The 23,230-nt window shown below is 49.9% G+C and overlaps 1 protein-coding gene across 1 annotated transcript in view; it reads right to left on the bottom strand.

Annotated features, from left to right (window-relative positions):
• SNX1 (sorting nexin 1) overlaps positions 1–23,230 on the bottom strand; it is a 672,004-nt gene that overhangs the window by 339,415 nt on the left and 309,359 nt on the right. The gene's annotated exons all lie outside the window — the stretch shown is intronic.

Here is a 23,230-nt window from a genome sequence, read left to right as displayed (position 1 = left end):
TTGTCGCCCCACTGGTACACTCTACTACGCGTGGCCAACCACGCCTGGCGAGCCTCATCCAATAGGACCGAGGAGTAAGACTGCTGTGCCTGTAGGAGCAGCCGCAGCGAAATATCATCGGCCACCTCCCTGTGACGAGCCTCTAGTTCCTCCACCCGCTCTGCAGCAGCGACAATACTTCCTTGCCGAGTCCGGCGAGCAGAGGCACACCAAGCGATATCTAGCCCCCTCAGGGTGGGCTTCATGGCCTCCCAGACAGTCACTGCGTCCATCTCCCCGGCAAGGTTGTCCTGCCAGTAGTGGGCAATCGCGACACGGAGGTGCTGGGAGTAATCAGGGCGCTGCAGGTGCCACGTGGACATCCGCCATCTGAACGGCTGGCGCGCTCTGCGCAAGTCAATGTGGACCGCCACTGGGGAGTGATCAGAAAGCCCGCGAGGCCGGATCGCCGCCCCCTTCACCCTGTCAAGGAAGGCCCCCGGTACAAACACACAATCAAGGCGCGAGAGGGAGCCATGAACAGCCGAAACATATGTGTACTCTCGCCTCTCCGCATGTAGGTGCCGCCACACATCCACCCATCCAAGACCATCAATCATAGCCCCCAACCGCGTAGGGGAGGTCACGGCCGCCATCCCAGGCCTCCTCTGTCTGTCCAAAGCCACATCTACCACATCGTTCCAGTCGCCACCAATCACAGCCAAGGAGTGGGGGAGCTCAGTCCATAGGGCAAACAGTCGTTCCGCCAAGGTCCACTGCAGGGGGGGAGGGAGGGGGGGGGGGGGCATACACACTGCCAAACACCACAGGCTCCACGCCAATCTTCCCTTGAACAAAAGCAAAGCGGCCCTGAGGGTCGAGCCATTGACGCTCGTGAGTGTACGCCAGCCGTCTATGGATAAGAATGGCCACTCCCCTGGAGCCCCTAGTAAACCCAGCATGGAACACTTGATGAAAGCCAAATCGCTGCAAACTCAAGGCCTTAGTGCCCAGCATGTGTGTTTCCTGGAGAAGGAGTACATCCGCCCGGTCCCTCTTCGCCCAGCGAAGCACTGCCCCCGCTTAATCTTGTCCAGGAGTCCCCGAACATTCCAGCTAAGAACATGCATGGAAGCGCTAGAAGACGCTATCTGCGGGACATCAACCATTGTCACAATGCACCCAACACCACAATCCCCGGCTCCCGGCCCAGGCCTCCAACACCATAGTTGCAAGAATCACAAAGACCACGTGCACCCCGCAAAACAGGACCCCAAAAGCCACAGCCCCCGAAAAACAAACCCCCTGACCAGCAACCCAACAACCCAAGACCCCCCTCCCCCACCCCAATACCTCAAGAAACAATGAAGTATCTGTCGCGGCATACGGTACTTCAGGCCCCAAACATAGCGCTGAAAGCTAGGCATGCCAAAGGATCCCAAACAGCCCCCCTACCACCAACCAAACACACTCCCAACACTACCCCCCAATCCCAACAGGAGGAGGCAGCCCTTGGAACATGCCCCAGACCCCCCCCCCCAAGCATAGAGTACAATCAAGAGCAGTGCATGATAAAGAACATCAGTTCGCAAGAGTCCCAAGCATAAGCCAAAGGGGCAAAGTTATACTGCACCAAACCATGTCTGTACCGCCGACTGGCAGGCCGCCGTTGAAGTGACCGGCCATAGAAGAAAAGCTAGGAGCAAACAGGCAGCGGACAGAAATCAAGGCCCCTTGCCAGAATGATCGGTGTCAGGCTGCGTGTCCCCCAAGAGGGGGTCCCGGGACAAGGACCTCCGCCTCGAGCGAGACTTGCGATGTCGCTTCCCCTTGCTCGGCTGGTTGCTCCGTTCCTGAGAGGAGCTGCGTGAGGATCCGGAGTGCAGCCCCGGCTGGACATGTGGCCGGATCCTGACCGCCTCGTCAGTCCAGGTGAAGACGGCCTCCGGGGAATCGAAAAAGTGAGTCTTTGAGTTGAAGATCACACGGAGGCGAGCCGGGTAGAGCAGCGAGTATTGGATCTTCAGGCCTCGCAGCTTGGCCTTGGCCGCCAGGAAGGAATGTCTCTGCTGCTGGACCAGCTTGGTATAGTCCGGGAAGATCATAATTTTACAGTTATCATAAAGCAGAGTATCTTTGAGCCGTGCCTCCCGGAGAATGACGTCCCTATCATGGTAGTTGAGGATCCGGGCAATGATCGGGCGAGGCCGCTCCCCAGCCGGCGGCTTCTGCGTCAAGGCGCGGTGGGCGCGCTCCACCATGAAGCACCGTGACAGGGTGTCCGGAGGTAGCCAGCTCTCCAGCCACCGGGACAGGAAAACATCCATAGGCCCCTTCTCGCAGTCCTCCGGAAAGCCGACGAAACGCAGGTTGTTCCGCCGCGCCCGTCCTTCAGCGTCCTCCACCCGGAGCGCTAGGCCCCGCTGCGTTTGCTCCAGGTCGGCAACCCTCTTTTTCAGGGCGCCGACGTCGCCCTCCACCGTTGTGACCCTGGTTTCAGCTTCAGTGATGCGGGCGACTGCATTGCGAAGGTCCTGGCGCAGCAGCATCACATCGGCACCCACCGCACCGATCTTCGCATTCAGCATGTCCCGAGACTGCGTGATGGCCGTCAGCAGCGCTGCATTGTCCGGTCCAGCATTCTGGCCTCCTCCGGCCGCCCCGGCGCCACCTCCGGAGCCGGTGAACTTGTCGATGGGCCCCGTCTTAGCAGCGGCGTTGCCTCCCCCGCCTCTAGTCATGGCGGCAGCAGAGGCGGTCCGGCGGTACGTACCCGCAACGGAGTCGCCTCGTGAAAATGGCCAACAAGTAGGATCCGGGCCGTCCACAGCACGCCAAGCCCCCGGGTTGCAGCTCGCCCCAGCCCTCCAAGACACAGGCCAGAACCCAGTGAAAGTCACTCTAGCACGGTACAGCAACCACCAGGCAGAGGCCCAGAGCGGGGCCGCCGTAGAGGCGCCTCCAATCCGTCCGCTTCAGTCAGCTCGGTAGGCCCCTAGTGCCAGTCAGCGTAGTTCGAGCAGGACGATCGCCGGATCTGTACAGCCGTCTCGGTGAGACCCCACTCCGCAGGATACAGCAGACTGGCACTTTGTCCCACAACTTCCGGTGACTCCGCTCCAGCCTCGCGGGTCCAGACGGAAGACGTCCGGCCGGCGTTCAGGGTTATCCGGCGGGCGGGACAGAAATCGAGGTCCCGGCTCGCCACGCGGCAAGCAGGCCCAACAGGCACGGTCTTCAACGGCCGCGTCAGCGGATGTCCGAAGCTCCAACGACCACACCACTGTGCTCCGCCGGACACCAGCAAGCGCCTGCACAGTAAGAGACGAGGGAAGAGGGTCTAGGGCAAGGATAAATTAGCGGATAAGGATCGGGCCGGCAGGAGCTCTACAGAGCCGCGTCCGCCATCTTCGCCCTCGAAGCCACGCCCCCCCGCTAGGTGAAATTTTAAGAGCATAGACATGACTGTCCGGGGCAGTTTGTAAATCCCCTGGGTGAACAGCGTCTGTCCAGGGTTCATTGTGATCTTCTGGATCAGTGTCTAGAGGGTAGCTGTATTCCTCATTGTCACCCTCTCCTAAATCCACATTTGAGTATGTGGGTGAAATAGGAGCAGTGTCTTGTCCATGTGGTGGTATTGGCTCAAAAATAAGAGGTGACGTAGCAGAATCCCTCTTTCTCTTCAATGGAATTTTATATGACTCCATAGGCTGTTCTAGGGTGATTTTTCGCTTGAAAAGGGAAAGTCTACCCGTCTGGGCGTCGATGAATTGCCTCAACTGATCTTCTTGCGGAGGCTGTCGATGCCTGGTGGCTCCTTCCGTTGTTGTAGGCTTTGGCCCCATGGACACCTTCTTGGCCGGCTCGACGCCCGTCTTGGGTGCGAACGCTTTTGGTACCACTTTCGGCGGCAGTGTGAACTGAATCGGTGCCGACGACTACGGGGGTTTACTGACTGGCTTCGGTGGTGGAGCGGCCTTTGGCCCGACAGCAGCAGCCTTTTCTTTAATGCGTTGCAGCGAGTCCGACACCTGCTTTGAAAAGGAGGCGGATGGTTGTGTTGACTCGACGGGGTCTTTAGAGCCACTGCTAGTTTTGGACTCAAGGTCCTTACTGCCTTTAGCCTTGTCGAGTCGACGTTTAGGATCGAGAACGTTCTGTGTTTCGAGTCCCTTGTTAGTGTTGACGGCCTTTGGTGCCGACTTTTTCGAGTCGACGTCCTTGGCCACTTTCTTTGGCGCCCCGGCCTACGGGTCGACACCTTGTAGCGACCTCCCCGGGTCAACAACAGTCTTTTGTTTCGTCGGTGCCGATGGGTCCGAACCCTTCGATCCGACCAAAGTAATACGCACTTTTGGTTTCGATTTAGTTTCCGGTGCTTTCGGTTTTGTAGACACCGATGCTTTTGGTTTCGATCGGTCAACCGATGGCTCGTTGGAAATGTCCGTAGCCAGGCCTTGGGGCGAGGCTGTGGAACTATGCGTTCGATCTTGGGTAAGGCCATGTGGCTATCCCTCGACCTGAGCCTTAGAGTGCTTTGGTCTCGGCCCCCGTAACAACGGTTGGGCCTAGCTCTTCACTCGAGCTATCTTCCACGGCCCCGAAGGCCCCCTCGTCGACTACGTCTTCATTATCGACCATTTCTACATCTGCGTCGTAACTGGAGTCGATCTCCGATACAGGATCAGACAGGTTCTCATGAACTTCCTGCTCGACTCCCTCATCTTCCTCAGCATCGAAGATGTTCACCGGGTCAGGTGCAGTCTGCTGGGCCTCTTTCCGCGCGGTGCGGCGCAGGCGAATCGTCTTCTTGGAGCGGAACTGAGAACAAGCCATACAGCTGGCTTCATCGTGATCCGATGACAGGCACTTGTTGCACACCGGGTGGACGTCGATGTGAGGATACTTGGAGTTGCAAACGGGACACCTCTTGAACGGGCTCCGTTCCATGATGGATCGTCGATAAGGCCTCTGTCGTCGACCGGGCCTTGGTGCTGCAAAGCCACGCGACTCTTCTTGAAGTCTGGCTCGAGGATAAAGCTGGAACAAGTACTGGGCAACGATTGCAAAGACAATACCGACGATAACTAAAGGCCTTTTGGCCAAATGTAAAGTTTATCGATTCCGAACTTGAGTTAACAAATATGCATCCAAACCCAATGGCGGAAAAAAACAATCTAAGGATGGAGTCGATGCCCATGCGCACTGTAGTCCAGGGGAGGAGCCACCTATCTCGTGATACTTCGAAGACTCTTCCAGGACAACAATGTGCAATCATCCGGGCCCAACACTAGGCGGCAGATATGAATTCAGCAGCCCACATGCCTCGAACATGTACAAAACAAACTCTTAAATTAACGCCATGGTTAGGTTTGGTAAGAAGATAATATGTGGATGTAGGAGAGTAGGGTCTGCAATCCTATGATCACCCCAGATTTTTGCTTTTTGCTTCACTGGTTTACGACTTTCCCTGGCTGTGGGCCTGCTAATCAGACCCACAGCCTAGCTGTTCTCTCTCTAAATTGACTCACATGTACCTTAGGTGCATTTACCAATTGGTACTGGGCCACCTTATCAGTCCCTGTACAGTATACCTTAGGTATCCAGGGCATAGGTGTACCCAGGGCCTACCAGGGGGTGCAGCATGTATTATGCCTCCCCTGGCTGGCCATCTAAATCTGACACAACTGGCTGCACGACAGCTGGGGCAAGGTGGTGTTATCACCCTTTGCTTTAGATATAGTATTCCTATATCTAACCCTAAAATGGACACATGTATTCCTATCAGTCACTCCTATGGCAAGCCTTAACAATCCTGAAGGCAGAGTGCTTGGAATTATGTGAGATGGTGCTCTGGCATGAGCTGAGCCCGTCTGCAGCTTGCGGAACAAAGTCCTAATAGCTGTTCTATGATAACGCGTACCATATACTCTTAAGTGCATTATAATCCTCGCGGTTATTTGCTATCTTTGGTATCGCTTTATCAAAACATGTCGAGTAAGGTGTCATACGAATTGGAATACTAACCCCTCGTCAATTCTGGCGACGGGGTTAGCATTCCACCCTTCTAGAGGGACACGACATGTATGTAACTGCGAACCCCGGTTAAAGTTGACTCGAGCCTCAGCATCACAAAATGGATGCTGCCACCACAGACACAAGTCTGACCTCCTGCTGCTGGGAGTCCTTCCAGCGAGGAGAGCTCGGACAAAGGGTTTCCTGTCAGGGGCGGTGCTAGCACCATCCCAGACAGGGTTTTGTGTATCCCAGGTAGGCAGGGCTGAAGGAAAGGTGACTGCAAGTGGCACCCCGGTGCTCACTATGCATCTGCCGGTTTGAACCAGTTCCAGGGGCACACCAGCCCCTGAGCTGGGGAAAGTCCGGACAAGGGAGAGGGGTGTAACCACCCCCCTCCTGGTCCCACCCATGGGCAGGACCTAGTCGCGTGCCAGCCCCTTTCTTTAGTATAAAGGTAGGAGCGGGCCCCCTTCCCAAATGAGATAATTCTGAATCTTGATGACTTTCCACGAAAGAACTCTTGAACCTTTCTGAAGACTCTCCCTTGTGGCTAAGGAGTAACCACCCTGCACCAGCGGGCACCATCTAAGCGCATGCGGTTTGCTGCAAGTCCATCCTCCAGATCAAGACTGCCCAGCTCGACGAGACCCGGATTCCCTGGCACCTCTGACCTCTACCTACATCATCAGCCCAGCTGAGATTCGTGGGTGTGAGGAGACCTGAAGGCACTGGCCATCTTCAAAACTGCACGACGCTTATCCAGCACGACCGCCAAGGGATCCTCGAGTGAGTGCTTTGGGGTTTGAGAAGCCCTAACCCTGAGCAGCTCCAGCACCGAAGTCCAGCCCCCCAGCATCCACGAGATCTGCGTGGGGCCCTTCTGATCTTTGCTGCTCACCGCGTTGTCCGGTACTTGCCTGCTGGCTTGTGGCCCTCCTGACGACGAACCACGACAATCACATCGCTGGTCTGGTTGCTCCAGACTGGCCCTTGCTCCCTTCCAAGAGAGGAGCACCCCGGACCCTCCTGGTCCACTCCAGACGCCATCTTGAGTCCACTGCGTGGGCTTGACTGTGCCAAGGTTTGTTGCCCCAATCCTGGGTCCAGCCTCGCCGACAGCAGACACCTTCGTTGGACAGCTCGCACCTCCATCCTTGTCGCCGACAACGCCTCCTGGTCCGAGAGACTGCAGAGCCCAGCGTCGCCCACTCACCTGGTCGAGGTGACTTCATCCGGTGCCATCCTGGTGCCCACCTAATCACTGGCTAGTGATTAAGAACTGAGTCCCCTCTGCTTTCAGGTCGTCACCATCTTCGATCCAGGCGTGGATCACTCCGGACATCATCACTGGTCGCCTGCCAGCAACTTCTTCTTTCAGGCTCCATAGACCGTAACGAGGATTCCCGACGTCTTTTGAACCCTATGCAGCCGCAGCCCCTGGGCTAGGTAACTTGAGTATTTCGGTGCTCCAACATAGGTTCACTATCTAAGTGTCCAAATCCTTTTTCGTTTTCAGCCTAGCTAGTCGGATTCGTCCGATAACACTAACTTTACGAAATCTAGCATCCATAGACTTTGTCCCGCATCCCGCGTGAGAGTGCACACTCTGCACCCGATCTCCCTAGGCCTCCTGCTCCTAACCTGAAGGTTCAGTAGTGTAGTCCTAGCGATCCTGAAGCCTCTGGATCTCGTTACTTACCTGCTAGTATTTCGCATTCCACTTTTGTAGTATATGGTTTTTCGTGCCTCTCGGGCATTTGTGTAAATTGTGCAACTTAAAGTATTTTCTTAAGAGTTTTGTTGTGTGCTTAGCTCCCTGACTCATAAAGAGATCAGGGTAGACTTGTTATAAATAAATATCCTTTTATTTTCATAACAACTTGTGTGGTGTCATTTCACTTGGTGTTCAAGGGGTATATGTGATGGTATAACAGCTGGCTTAACACGCCCTCTAGAGTTTAGCCTAAAGACTGCTCTTGTCCATGCTACCAGGATAGCTGGTCTATAAGGTTGACTTACAACCAATCATCAATAAGGGTTGTTTGGAATGATACACAGTGATCACTAGAATAGTGAGCACTACATATCAGGCCAACTTCTCACAGTGGAAAAAAAATTTCACTGAAAATACTACTGAGAAGGAATTGCCAACCAGGAAGTTGTCGGCGGGGAGGGTACCCTTTCTGCCAGTACAGGCATCGTCCTCGACGGCACATGTGAGACCTACATCGACTATGGTTTTTTGGACAGCGAGATAGTCGACGACGATGGAGGGGAAATATGTGCGATGGGGGCCCAGAGGATGGTGCCATCGACGACCACAGCTTTTTAGAGACTAATCTTTATAGTAGATGGCTCTGAAGAGGGTTTCTCATACTTTGAGGTCAGATGGGTTTTCTCCTCAGCAGGAAATAAACGCTTTACTTTTGGTAAATGACCTGCTGCTTCATGACAGGATTTTTTTAGATGCTTTTCTATTATCCCCAAGAAACTCGTGACCTCTCTCCATTTAGGTTTTTCCAGAGTGGTATATGAGGCAGAGATTTCCCCATCCTCGGAGATGACATCAGATTTATTTGGAAGTCTCTGCAGCCAAATCAACAATCTACCCTCTCTATCTTTTAGGGTTTTGGTAAATAAAGTTCTACAAATCTTGCAGTCCTTTACTTCAGCATGGAACCTCTATTTATCGCATGTTTCAAAGAAACTGAAGAGACCTGTCTTTGAAGAAACCAAGATTTTCTAGAAGATATCGGAAGTTTTGAAGGAAAAAATCCTGAGCAGAGCTCAGAGAGACTCCCTGTCACACGACGTGTGGTAGAAAATCAGAAGAACTCAGCCTCTCTTGGAGTGTTCTACAGGGTGCTGTCCCCAGATTGGTTATCACTTAAGTTTGGTTCTTTTTTTTTTTTACAAACAAAGGTATATAGGCTATTGCAGTGTCTGTTCATTGCATTGTAGCCTATGATAGTATTATCTACTGCTTTTATAAGGATATCTTGGGGCTCCCATAAGATGATTCAAGCATGTGAATCTATGAAAGATCCAATACTGGAGAAGATCTGGTATGATGGGAAACTTCTCATGATGTAATAGGGACAACTCTAATAGTGTTGTGAACCAGTGCTTTTGTGCCCAGGTTGGAGCTATGAGAATCATCTTGAGTGAGATTTTTTCTGAGCCTCCCAACCAGATATGGAATGAGTGGGAGAGGTGTAAAAAACATTGAAATATCTTTGACCAGTTCATCCATAGATCATAGTCATGGATTGTGGATGTAGGTACCTGGAGGCGAGGTTTTGGCATTTTGCGTTTCCCTCGGTGGCAAATCTATTTCTAGTGTTCCCCAACACTGGTAGTACTCGTGAAGGACTTGAGGTTTAAGTTCCCACTTATGGACTTGTTTCTACAGCCTGCTTAGTAGGTCTGTCACTGAACTGTCCACTCCCGGAAGATATTCCGCCAGGAGGTGAATGTGGTGCTGAACAGCCCAGTGCCAAATGGTCTCTGCTAATCGAGACAGTTGCACTGAGTGTGTCCTTCCTTCATATTGTCTTCACAATTATACTGGGGAGGAAAGCTTTGAGAGCCATCTGAATGGCTACGAGTTCTAGAACACTGATGTGGAATGTTTCCTGGTGAACAGTCCATTTGCCTGTACCGTGATGTCATCCATGTGTGCGACCCATCCTATGAGTGATAGATCTGTGGAGATGGTCGATTGCAGGGCGGTGTACAGAAAAGTTCTGCCCTTCAGGATGTTGTGTGCATTCCATCACTTCAAAGATTGTTGGACCCTGGGTGAAACCAACACTAGATTCTCCAACCTGCCCCCTGCTTGTGACCACTGTAATGTTACACTCCTGTAATGGGTGCTGGTGTATCCTGGCATGTGGGACTATCGCTATACAAGAGCCCAGCATACCTAGATGGTGCATAACCTCCTGGACTGGCAAGTGACGATGTGCCTGAAAAAGAGCCAGTTGGTTCTGGAGATTGAGAACCCTCTGCGAATTGTGGTAAGCTTTGGCAGAGATCAAATTGAGTGCTACTCCTATATATGGCTGTATCTGAAGAGGTTCTAAGTGGGAATTTGTAGCATTATTTGCAAATCGCAGTTTGTGTAACAGATTGATAGTGGGCAGTGTCTTGCAAGAAACTGTTTGCTGGAACTATGGATCAGCTAATCGTCAAGGTGTGGGAGGACATGAATGTTCTGTTTCCTTAAATGTGCTGCTAGTACTACTACTGCTAGAAATCTAGTACATACTCTTGGGGGTGTTAACCCAAATTATAGTAGTTTGAACTTGTAATGACTACCACTTACCACAAACAGGAGGTATTGCCGATGTGCGGGGTGAATTAGTATATAAAACTATGTGTTCTTCAGATCTAGCGCTGTCATGAAGTCGCCTTTTTGTAATAGCGGTATTGCATCCTGTAGTGTGGAAGTGTTCGGACAGGATGTGAAGTCTGAGCGGTCGTTAATCCAGTATTTATCTTAGTGTCCCATATTTTTGGGGTATTAAAAAGTATAAGGAGTACACCCCTTAGCCTTGGTGTCTGTGTCGTACAGGCTATATAGCCTCCTTTTACAGCACAGCTTTCACTTCTTACTTGAGAAGGTGTACATGCTCAGGGTGTATTTGCAAGAAGGAATGTTTGGTGGGTGGCTTTTTAGTTCTATGCAGTACTCCTCGTGGATAATGTCAAGCATCAACCAGTCTGATGTTACTTCTGGCCACAACTGGTGACATTGTTATAGGCTTTCTACGACAACATTTTTACAGGTAGATGCCCCCCCTTGCAGGCATTCCTCTACTTTTACTCTAAGTTTAAAATCACCCCTGTAATAGTGCTTGCCAGTTTGCTAGTGGAATTGCGGCTGCTGGAAAATTTGGGTGTCAGGAGCGGTAGTCTTGGAAGCCCCTCATCCCGGATACCTCCGAAAGGACTGTTGTCTTGGTCTAGTAAACTGCAAGGCTCCCATAGACTTTGCGGTTTCAGTCCTTTCTTTATTTTCCTAATTGAGAGTCTACCTCTGATCCAAATAAGAGTTCCCTGTCAAATGAGACATAAATCAGATGTTGTTGCACCTCTGGCTTGAACTCTGAGATACATAGCCAGTCACGTCTGCGTAGTAGTATAGAGAAATGAATCCTGTTGCAACAATGTCAGCACCGTCTAGTGAGCAATATGTGGTTGCATTAGATACTGGACTACCCTCTGCCAATAGATCTTCCCCCCTCTTCCAGTACGGTTCTCTATAGGGACCTTGGGCATGGACCCTATCATTGGCAGATGTTGCACTGAGCGCTCTGTCTTAGAGTGTCTACTAGTAAGTCTGTCTCCTCCTCTGCGGTTTGGTTTGCATTTGTACCTTGCGGAGTTCAGATGCACGTTGAATAACATTGTGGTAAGACAATGTGTATTCTGAGGGGATGCCTTTGCTGTTATCGGGAGTTCTATGTCATTGTCTGGTAGCACTATGCAGTAAGCATTCCACGAATTGTTTTTTTTTTGGGGGGGGGGGGGGGGGGGGGGGAGAAGTGGGGTCTCTTTGCCTGTCTGAATCTTGTGAATAGTGCCTTTGACTCCCTACCTCTGCTGAGTGTATGGAAGATGAGGACATTGGCTGTAGAGCTGTATTAAAGCCAATTAATATAGGGCTTGTTGCCTTATGCTCTATAACTGTCTTCTTTGGAATCGGCGCGCCATTGTCCTTTACTTGTAAACGTTCCTCACCCGTGTGGCACTTTTTTCCAAAGTTCCTGTGATAGTTTTCAAAACCATTTCCTTCCGACTCATAGGACACAAATGTCTTCGCTGTTTTCGGTGCCATGTGTTTTTCTGTTTGCTATTTCTTTGCTTAAGTAAAGGCATAGGGTTTTACTGTTGTATCGGTTGATGCCGAAGCCTTTTTTGAGTCGAAGTGTGGCTGTGCTCTGATACCTTTTTAAGAGTCTTTGTGTGTCATAGCTCCAATAAGGTGTGTGTCGATACTGTGTGTTTACTCAGCTCCAATTGTTTGGTCTATGAAGTATTGTGAGGAGGAGTCAATGTTTTTTCAGCATCGAGTGCTGCTGTGTGTCGGCTCCGTGCCTGTCCCTGTGGCCCAATCGGGATTGAGAATAGTCTTGTCCTGTCTCTGCTCTGGGGCACGCTCTCAGTGTCGGCCAGAACCCGAATACTGTGGGATGGGTTAGTGTACTCACTGTCCTTGGCATGGTCTTCTTCCTGGGCGCCGACCCGGATGTTCTCGGTTTGTGTGGTGGTACAGTTACTTGCAAGGTGGACTCCTTCTCTGGCTGGACTCGTCGTAGGCGATGTGGTGCGGACTGGCCAAGAGGGTGCCGCCGTTCTCTTGGTGAATCATCTTCTTGGTCTCTGATGGTTTAAAGATGCTGTTCTTCTGGCAAGAATTCAACTTCCACCGCCATCTCAATATAATGGGCTAGCCGGCGGGCCAGTCTGGTGAGAAGTGTTTTTTTATTTTTTAAAAGGCTGCCCAGTCTTGTTATTTATGTTCTAGCAACAGGCAAAATTGCAGACGTCATGTTTGTCTGAATACGCATATTTAGCCACACACGGAGGCCATTTACAAAAATATGCATATTTAGCAACGCACTGAGGGCATTTACGCAAAAGACTGTCTTTTTACCCTCCATTACCCAGAGCCGAACATTCTTGATGGGTCCTGGAAGGGAGCTCAGGTATTGAAGTCTACCATATATCCTGCGATGGCTGGAAAACAAAAAAAATCCACTAGTAGACAATGACTTGTCGAAGTGGCTTTTGATTAGTTAGGCATCCATAGACCATGAAGATGCTGAAGCTGCGCGGTGCTCCGGCATAATCCATCTGAAACCAATGGTGGGAAAAAAATCAATCTAACCACTGGGCATGTGCAGTCCTTTAAAGTGGATACTTAACATCACATCAGCAGTAAAAAGACTTACTCAAGAAAAACGACTTGAAAGGTCTGAGCCCAACACGAGATGGCAGGAGTGTGCATAGCTTGTGTATCCGCAGCCAACACATGCTAGGAATATATATTTTTTAAATTAGCAAAGTAATTATATACACACAAAAAAGCAAAACTGAACATTTTAGAACACTTTAAAAATGTGAAGGAATTTAACATTGGAGGCTAAAACTTGGTTAACTTCATTTGTAGGTACAAAAAACACAGCAACATGCATGACTGGTGGCCTTAATTGAAGCACCAGTATGCACTGACAAAAGAAGCATACGTTAGGAGCAAAAAAGACCGTGTTATTCTGGAGTCTTGCAAATCACATTCTGTATTATAAATGAAACCAAATTGAAATGCACTAACCTTCCCTTTAAAATTATATATTTGTGTTTGTGCATTAAAGACAATAGTTTATAATTTGTGCATTAGTATCCACATACTCCTTTCTGTAGTTGTGAGCATTTGTTTGAGGTTCAAATCGTAAAAAGTGCTTAGGTAGGGGTCCACAGCTTCCAACAGTGATTTACTAGGGGTCCACAAAAATCAAAAGGCTAACACAGCTTCACAGTGTATAAAATAATTAGATAGGACCTAAAACATACTTTTTAACCATGTACCTTTAATCCAAGCACACAAACTAGAGGAAGCAAAAAGAATAAACAATATTTTATACCATCCCTAAACAATAAAACTTAAGCAGAATTGTCTTATTTTACACAATGCTTAGAACTCTCAAGAGAACATTTTTTGACTACGTATTTTAACGTCTGGGTTTTCATGATCTGGACTATACTTTCTTCCAACAGTGCAGGATAGGTAAATAAAGGTACAGAATTATTTAGGCTTCAATACCCTTATTGGCTATGACTATATTCTTCCAGACAGTGTTGCAGGGAAGCTTGTTTTGGGGTACTGCTGTTATACAATGCATTGACAGTACAACAAGCCTCTTCAACTAGAATTCAGGTATAGTGTTGTTTGTCTAGAAAAAATCCACAGTATGGTTGTCAGGCAGTCTATATAATGGGATATTTGCCTGGTTACTGCACAGAATAGATTCTATAAACTGAATCTTTCGGGATGATATTTAGTAAAATTTGATAGAGTTCACCGAGAACTCAAGACGGTATTTGGTCTTGAGTGCTGGGCTAAGCCAGACTCTGCTTGATCCTTCAATTACCAGATGCAACAACAGTCTAAGATGCACTCTAGGTAGCAGCTGCTACTCTGCTGGGCTACGGAGACTGCCACCACCAAGGTCAGGATCCAAGCAAATGCCCAACAGGCAACATCAAGGCCAAACTGCAGCAGAGTTGGTTATCAACAGTGAAACAGAGTTATTCGTGTGTCCCATTAGGAAATACCTCTATTTTGGAAATTAGATGTCCTGAAGATAGATTGAGAAGAGCCAATTGTTTTGGACAGCTGGCAGCAGCGAAGGCATTATGAGCATCATGAACCTCTGCAGAAGGACAAACTGGTTTAGGTCTAAGAAGTATTAAAATACCCAAACCCTTTTTCAATCCACAGCAGTAGTGGAAGTAACATTGTTGGTCCCCTTTCTATTCCAAAAACACAGGGCGGAAGTGGCCTGGATGAAGGTGGTTGGGAAAATTGTAAAGCATAGCTATTCTTCACATTTGAGTAAACTCAAACATCAGTGATTAGCTGGGCTCAGAGGTGGTGGTAAGTAAAAGCTGCTTGCCCCAAATGAAGAGAAGTGGGACTCCCCAAGTTGGTGCTAGGGAAGGTGGCTAACCTCTGCATAAGTCATTGGGGCATTATGGTCTCTGTTTAGGCCAGAGGATCAAGCTATTTCTTCCCTATGAGGTACATCCTCTACCTCTACCTGCTTCTTGTGTAATCAATCGGCTACTTTGCTAGCAAGAAGACGAATCACTTCGGTGGCACTCATTGATTTTGTGATGACCATAGCCATCTTGTACTGCTGAAGAACCTCATACATGTAGGGTTTGAATATGTTATTCTCATTGAAGCGTCTAGCTTCAACACTGGAGACCTGTACCACCAATGCAAGCACCAAAAACAAGACTTCATGGTCCTCGTCGCAGTGTACCAGCCTCTCTTGGTTTGCAGCTTCTTTCCATGAACTAATACCAATCCTGACCACAGTCTGTGAGAAAGATAGTGAACCGGTCAAAGTCATGTCATAGAGGGGAACCTAGTAGCTGGCTATGATGACTCCGCTTGCCTGTCTTACGGTGATGGTATCAGACTGGTACTGTTTGTGTCATTTGTATCCAGACATTTCTCTATTTGTCTATGTAGAAATGCATCATTTTACCCTTAGGAGAAGTCACCAACATCAACACAGATTATGTTGGGGGATTCCTGGATAGAAAGAGCAGATTGCCCTGTAGGCTCCAATACTAACTGTCAAATGACAGATTGTGCACTCGCAGAAGGACCACTCCTGAGACTGCATGTAACATGTGTCTACAAGGACAGGGCTAGCTTAGGCAAGTGTAACTGGGTGCGCCAAAGCACAGCCGTCATTTATATATGTGACAGCTGTATACCCACAAATACTAACCAGTACGGTATTCCATTTATTCCCCAATTGGCAGGAAGATCAAGAAGTCAGACCCTGCCATGCAGGACACAAACAGGAAGTCAGGCAAACATTCAGCTGCAGCCACCAGGCGAAGTAGATATACAAGGCAGAGACAGGAAGAGTTAAAGGCAGTAAGGAGAAAAGAAAATGGAGGAACAGAATATGGAGGAAGGGCTGTCAATGCAGAAGGATTTAACAGAAACAAAGGTGCAAAAATTTGAATGGAGTCCAAAAACCAGGTTAGAGCCGGGAGACCTTGGAAGCCTGGCGCACTGTCATGAAAAGAAGAGACTTTCCTCTCCAGACGCCAAGACCCAGGATTTCACCCATAATAAAGGGTTGGTGGTATGAAATTCCACTGCATAACGTCTATTAATTACACTAACAAACTTTAATAGTGTACGGTTCTGTGCTCTCCCTTTTCCTGTTTATTTATCCCTATATCTAACCCCATATTCTACACCCAGTTGAAGAATAAGGGGGAGTCAAGAAAGAGTGGTTCACTACATGGTTTCTCACCTACACGCTTTCTAGAAATAGCCAGTGTTTGTTCTTCCTATAATGAACTGTAGGTGCTGGTGGCAATTTATTTTGTTTTTCCATACCTCTGGCTTTATTAGTCTCTGTACCGGTTTTGCACTTACAAAGGAGCAAAGGAAGCCTTCCTGGTGGAGCAGACATCGATGAAGAGATGGAAAGAAGAGATGATAAACTTTAGTTGCCATTTGGAGACTGCTGAACCCCATACTTTTAACTTATCCCATATTGTGGTTCTTCTGGCCCCGATACCATGGGTCAGTAATTGCAGCGACAAATGAAAACATTAAAATCATTCTCCGGCACAATCTCAATGCTTCCAAAGCCTGGTGATGCCAATGTGGTAACCAATGTGGTCTCCAAATCACTGTCTTCGTCAGAGCCTGGCTCTCTCAACCAAGCTATAATGTGATAATGCCTAAGAGATGGATCCACTGTGGAAATCATACCATCTGTGACAGCCAAGACAGGGCAGCTACGACAAAACCTAGAGAAGCAGTTGAATTGGGAGGAGCAGGTCAGGAGAACAGCTGATTGAATCTACTGAAACTGCAAAGCAAATAGCTAAAGAAGCATGGAAATTGACAGGAGCTGCACTTGGAGTGGTGCCACAGAGACTGTTCGAGTCTTCCATAACTTAAACTTTGCACTTGAAGCAGCCAGACTGGTCTGAGCCGAACTGAGCATTGATAACAGCATAGAATAAAAGTCTGCAGTTGGATCAAAAGGAAGCTGGACAAGGTTGCGGAAAGACCTGTGTCAAATCATTCATTATGCAAGGCCTTGTAAAACACTAAAGGCATAGGCCTACCTGTTCATTTAGGGCAGAGGTTTTTAAACATTTGACTTCTCTGGACTCCCACTTAATCATTACTGGAACCTTGGGACCCTCCCCAGAGTCAATACAGGAAGCTGAAGACCCCGGCCTATGCATTTCAATGATTTGAATCACAAAACAATACCAAAAAATACAGAAACGAGTATTCATCAAACAAATACACAAATAATGAAATATTTATTTTAATTCACAAAGCTTTTCGAAATTCATAGAGGGCACATCGTCCATACTATATCCTGTTTGATGCACTTGCACTGCTCCCACAAATCAATTAGAGCATGCTAAATAAATCTTTAGTCTACAATTTCAAATTCCTTCACATTTACAGAATGTTTTATAATCTTCAATTGTACCTTTTGCTTCTTTGTTTACATTCACTTCACTAATCTATTAATATTATTGCATTTTCTAAGCAGTCATGGACCTCCCCCCAGGGGTCCCCGTACCACAGGTTAGGAACCACTGATTTAGGGAGACGAAACCAAGGTGTATCTGAAAGCCATAAGGCAAGAAAGAAGCAATAGAAGCAAACCCAGATGAACTCAGGATGGGAGATCATAAAATAGCACAGCTTATAGAAACCATGTCCAGGAGCCACGTTGACACAACAGTGGGCACTGAAATGAGAATTGTACAGACGGGCCTTGTAAAGAACATTACTGTCACATTTCCACCAATACTTTCAGTACACTCCTACACATAATCGAAAGGTGAAATATAATTAAATTGAGCACTCAAAGTTTTACCATGAAATATTTACAAAAACAGACAAATAAGTCAACACCAGGAGAACAGACAATCATTGTAGTGAACAACAGTTTTAGATTGGGATAAATATGAATCCATGTGCCTTGCATCCGGAAAGTTTGTCAGCAGTATCCCTGCGCATCAGAAGGTGGTGTCGTCTACTCCACCTCCGTCGTCTGCGTCGTGGTCGCCGGGATGACGTTGCAGCAGGTACTTAGACGCCGCCCTCGCACACCGATGTCAGTTCTGTACACGACTTTCCGCACCAGGAACGCTGAGCCTTGCAAGAAACTGACCACTGGTATAATTAAACTAGGGCCCTGAAAGGGATGACCTTAACCCTAGAAATCAGAAACTGGGAGGATGGGTGGGGCGGTAAGGAATCTATCACTAACTAATGTTTCTTACAGATATATTGTTACCGAAGGTAAATAACTTGTGCATCTGAAAGAAACAAGTTTGTGATAGATTCCTAACCGTAGAATAGATACCCCAGCAATACCAACTCTGGTGGTGGGTGTGCGAACCAAGATCAGCCGTCTCTCCGGACTTGTTTACCAAGCACTATTGACTGGATAGCCGTGTGCAGCGAGGCCCACATAGCTGCCCGACAGATGTCATGCAAGGGAACTCCCCGTCCCAAAGCAGTAGTGGCGGCTGTCGCCCTTGTAGAATGGGCGCGTAGCCCCACTGGAGGCTCCTTTCTAGCCAAAGAGTAGCATGCTTTGTTGCACAGAACAACCCACCGGGAGATGGTCCACTTGGGCACGGCCCGACCTTTCTTGGCGCCCACATAGCCAACAAAGAGCTGATCATACACCCGGAACTGTCGTGTGCAGTTTAGATAGAATGAGAGCGAACGTTTTGGGTCCACATGCTCCCTGGCCACTAGAGTATCGTAGCGATAAATTGCTCACTGCTGCATTGCTTCTCATAGCTTTTGTGCCTGATTATCATAGTAGCGCTGTGCTCACATTGCCTTTAAAAGCTGTTGTGCTTGACTTAGTGCTTGATTATCATAGTAACGCTGTGCTCGCATTACCTTTAAAAACTGTTGTGCTTGACTATTATCATAGCGCTGTGCTCGCATTGCCTTAAAAGTTGTTGTGCTTGACTATTATCATAGCGCTGTGCTCGCATTGCCTTTAAAAATTGTTGTGCCTGACTATCATCGTAGCGCTCTATTGCCCATTACTACCATTGCATTGCTCGCATTAATTGGTAAATTAATTAGTGACTGATTGTGCCAGTGCCACTGCCCATAGCTATACTCCTCATTGTGCCCCAATCTCGTCCTGTTTCGCTTTTGTTTTCTGCTGCCATTTTGTTGTTTTTGTGCCTCCTAGCCCATCTCCTTCCTCGACGGAAGAACTCAGAGAGTCCGCCTACCACCGTACAAGTCAGAGGCCTCCGAAGTCATCTGCGGCGTCCCTCAAGGATCCTCTCTGAGCCCCACCCTCTTCAACGTCTACATGAGCCCCCTCGCGGCCATCGCACGCCAACACAACCTCAGCATAATCTCCTACGCCGACGACACCCAGCTGATCCTCTCCCTGACCAACGACCCCGCCACCGCCAGAGCCAACCTACACGAAGGGATGAAAGAGGTAGCCGAGTGGATGACGACCAGCTGCCTGAAACTGAACTCTGACAAGACGGAGGTCCTCATCCTGGGCTCTTCACCCTCCGCCTGGGACGACTCCTGGTGGCCTCCCGCCCTGGGCACCGCACCCAAACCGACAGACCATGCACGCAACCTGGGCTTCATCCTGGACTCCTCCCTCTCCATGACCAGGCAAGTCAACGTCTCCTCGGCGTGCTTCAACATCCTACGCATGCTACGGAAGATCTTCTGGTGGATCCCCACCGAGACCAGGAAGACCGTCACCCAGGCCCTCGTCACCAGCCGACTGGACTACAGCAACGCCCTCTACGCCGGTACCACTGCCAAGCTCCAGAAGAGACTCCAGCGGATCCAGAACGCCTCAGCCAGACTCATCCTCGACATCCCACGAACCAGCCACATCTCCGGACATCTGAGAGACCTTCACTGGCTCCCCGTCAACAAAAGAATCACCTTCCGCCTCCTCACCCACGCACACAAAGCCCTACACGACCAAGGCCCGAGCTACCTCAACAGCCGCATCAACTTCTACGCTCCCAAACGCCACCTCCGATCAGCCAACCACGCCCTCGCCGCCGTCCCCCGCATCCGAAGAGCGACTACAGGAGGAAGGTCCTTCTCCTACCTGGCCGCCAAGACATGGAACTCCCTCCCGGCCGACCTGCGCCTGACCCAAGACCACCTCTCCTTCAGGAAGAAGCTGAAGACCTGGCTGTTCGAGCAGTAGCGGCACCCCCCCTCCCCCAGCGCCTTGAGACCCTACGGGTATGTAGCGCGCTCTATAAGTGTGATTGATTGATCTCTCCACCCCGCTCCCGCCTCCCAGCTGCTACTCCCTCGCTCCGCCCCTTCAATATCCACTTATGACAGATGCACTTTCGCGCAGCGTTCACGCGCAGCGGACGCGCCCCATGTGCGCCGAAGGCGCGCCAAAGGTAAGCCCGTGTACGCCCGTCCGCGCCTGGACCGCGCCCAGCGCCAAACCCCCTGGCCCCCGCAAAATCCACTCCACCCGCATAACGTACGACGCCGCAACCCTCTCAGCACTTATCCCCGGCCGATTCCCAACTGCTACCAAGCCGCACCAGGACACACCCATGGACCCTTCACCTGCCACTCCTGCAAGTTCGACTACACCAGAACCCACACCAAATCCACAAACTCCAAACAGAGCTCCAACACTAACCACCTGAAGTGCATCCTGCTCAACACCCGCTCGGTCCACAGACACGCCATTGAACTTTGGAACCTACTAGACACCACATCGCCGGACGTCGCCTTTCTTACAGAAACCTGGATGAACGCCTCATCAACGCCCGACATCGCCATAGCCATCCCGGACGGCTACAAGATCATCCGAAAGGACCGCATCAACCAAACAGGAGGAGGCATCGCCATCGTCCATAAGAACACCATCCGCATCACGACCAGCTCCGACGATACCTTCGCAGCCGCTGAACACCTTCACTTCCAGATCCACACAGACCCCAAGACCACACTCAGAGGCACCCTCATCTACAGGCCACCAGGACCCCGCACACAATTCAGCGAAGACATCACTGACTTCATCAGCCCACACGCCCTCCCCTCCGAGGACTACATTCTACTGGGAGACCTCAACTTCCACCTGGAAAAGAACAACGACAGCAACACCACCACCCTTCTGGACAACCTCGCCAATCTCAGACTCAAACAACTTGTTGACACCCCCACCCACTATGCCGGACACACGCTCAACCCAATCTTCACCTCCAGCAAGCACATCTCCTTCAATCACACCACAGCTCTCCATTGGACTGACCACAGCTGCGTTCACTTCAACTACAAAAAGACTACGACCCACAACCACCCACAACCAATTCCCCGCAGAAACTGGAACAAAATTACCACCGACCAGCTCTTCACATTGCTTCACCAAAACCCTCCTGCTGAACCATCGGACCCAAACCAAGCAGCCACCAACCTCACACAATGGATCACCCACAGCGCTGAAGAATTAGCACCCTTGAAAAACCATAAAATCAAGCAAGGTAGCAAAAAAGCCCCCTGGTTCAATGATGACCTTAAGAAATCCAAGAAGATCTGTCGCACCCTTGAGAAAGCCTGGCGAAAAAATCCAACCACTGACAACCTGGCCACCTTCAAGAACGCCACCCGCAAACACCACCAACTGATCCGATCCACCAAGAAATGAGCATTCAAGGATCGACTCGACAACAACGCCCACAACAGCAAAGAACTGTTCAACATAGTCAAAGTGTTTACCAACCCCACCGCCGGCACCAACGACATCACTCCCTCCCAAGACCTCTGCGACTCTCTAGCCTCGTTCTTCCACAACAAAATCGCCGACATACATAACAGCTTTGGAGGCCAGTCCACCCCACCCACCTCCGATCTAAAACCCCCCTCCAACAACCTTTGCGCCTGGAACCCAATCACCACTGAAGACACCATCCGCCTGATGAACTCCATCCACTCAGGATCGCCAACCGACCCATGTCCCCACCACATTTTCAACAAAGCAGACTCCATTATCGCACCCCATCTCCGAGACGTCATCAACTGCTCCCTCAACTCCGCTACCTTCCCGGAAAGCTGAAAACATGCCGAACTCAGCGCCCTCCTGAAGAAACCCACAGCAGTCCCCACTGAACTTAAGAACTACCGCCCCATTTCGCTCCTCCCATTCCCTGCCAAAGTCATTGAGAAAGCCGTCAACAGTCAGCTCGCCGTCTTCCTAGAATCCAACAAATCCCTCAACCCTTCACAGTCCGGCTTCCGAGCTAAACACAGCACCGAGACCGCCCTCATCGCAGCAACAGACGACATTCGAACTCTACTGGACAACGGAGAAACAGCTGCCCTCATCGTACTTGACCTCTCCGCAGCCTTCGACACAGTCTGTCATAACACCCTTATACAACGCCTCAGTAACGTCGGAATACAAGGAAAAGCATTGGACTGGATCATCTCGTTCCTCGCCGGAAGAACCCAGAGAGTCCGCCTCCCCCCTTTTAGATCAGAGGCCACCAAAGTCATCTGCGGCGTACCACAAGGATCATCACTCAGTCCCACCCTCTTCAACGTATACATGAGTCCCCTTGCATCCAACGCGCGCCAACACAACCTCAACATCCTCTCCTACGCAGACGACACCCAGCTGATTCTTTCCCTCACCAAAGACCCAAACACCGCCAAAACCAACCTACACGAAGGGATGAAAGAAGTAGCCGAGTGGATGAAGAACAGCCGTTTAAAACTGAACTCGGACAAAACGGAAGTCCTCATCTTAGGTTCATCCCCCTCCGCCTGGGACGACTCATGGTGGCCACCGGCCCTGGGAAACGCACCCATACCAACGGACCACGCACGCAACCTGGGCTTCATCCTGGACTCCTCCCTCTCGATGACCAGACAAATCAACGCCGTCTCATCATCATGCTTCAACATCCTACGCATGCTCAAAAAAATCTCCAACGCATCCAAAACGCCTCAGCCAGACTCATCCTAGACATCCCCCGCCAAGATCACATTTCCGGTCACCTGAAAGACCTCCACTGGCTCCCCATCAACAAGAGAATAACGTTCCGTCTCCTCACCCACGCACACAAAGCCCTCTACGAACTAGAACCCGAATACCTCAACAAGCGCCTGTCCTTTTACACCTTCACCCGCCAACTACGATCGTCCAATCAAGCCCTCGCCGCAATTCCACGCATCCAAAGATGTCCCATGGGGGGAAGATCCTTCTCCTACTTAGCGGCCAAGACCTGGAATTCTCTCCCCACCTACCTCCGCCTTCCACAGAACCACCTCTCCTTCAGAAAACAACTAAAAACTTGGATATTCGTAAGTAAAGTACCCCCCTCCCTCAAGTGCCTTGAGACCCTCTGGGTGAGTAGTGCGCTATACAAATTTTAAACTTGAACTTTA

Source organism: Lissotriton vulgaris, chromosome 2_2, assembly GCF_964263255.1.
Source record: "Lissotriton vulgaris chromosome 2_2, aLisVul1.2, whole genome shotgun sequence".
NCBI lineage: Eukaryota > Metazoa > Chordata > Amphibia > Caudata > Salamandridae > Lissotriton > Lissotriton vulgaris.
Note: the sequence above shows the minus strand (reverse complement) of the source record. Positions and strands in the feature narration are given on the sequence as shown.